Raw genomic sequence first — 201 nt, forward strand, 5'->3', positions numbered from 1 at the left:
CCGGGCACGCTGCCGCGCTCCGGGCTGTCCTGCGCGAGCACGGCCCAGCCGAGCACCCCACGAGCCCAAGGCTGGAGCCCTGCCCGGGAGGTCTGTGCCCCCCACCCACCCCAGCCTGGCCGCAGAGTTGGCCAAGCCAGAACACAGGACGGTTGCCACTCGACGTGCCAGGGCCAGCTGGCTGCGCATCCCGAGGCTTGC

The sequence above is a fragment of the Fulmarus glacialis genome, unplaced genomic scaffold (assembly GCF_000690835.1).
Source record: "Fulmarus glacialis isolate BGI_N327 unplaced genomic scaffold, ASM69083v1 scaffold19365, whole genome shotgun sequence".
Taxonomy (NCBI): domain Eukaryota; kingdom Metazoa; phylum Chordata; class Aves; order Procellariiformes; family Procellariidae; genus Fulmarus; species Fulmarus glacialis.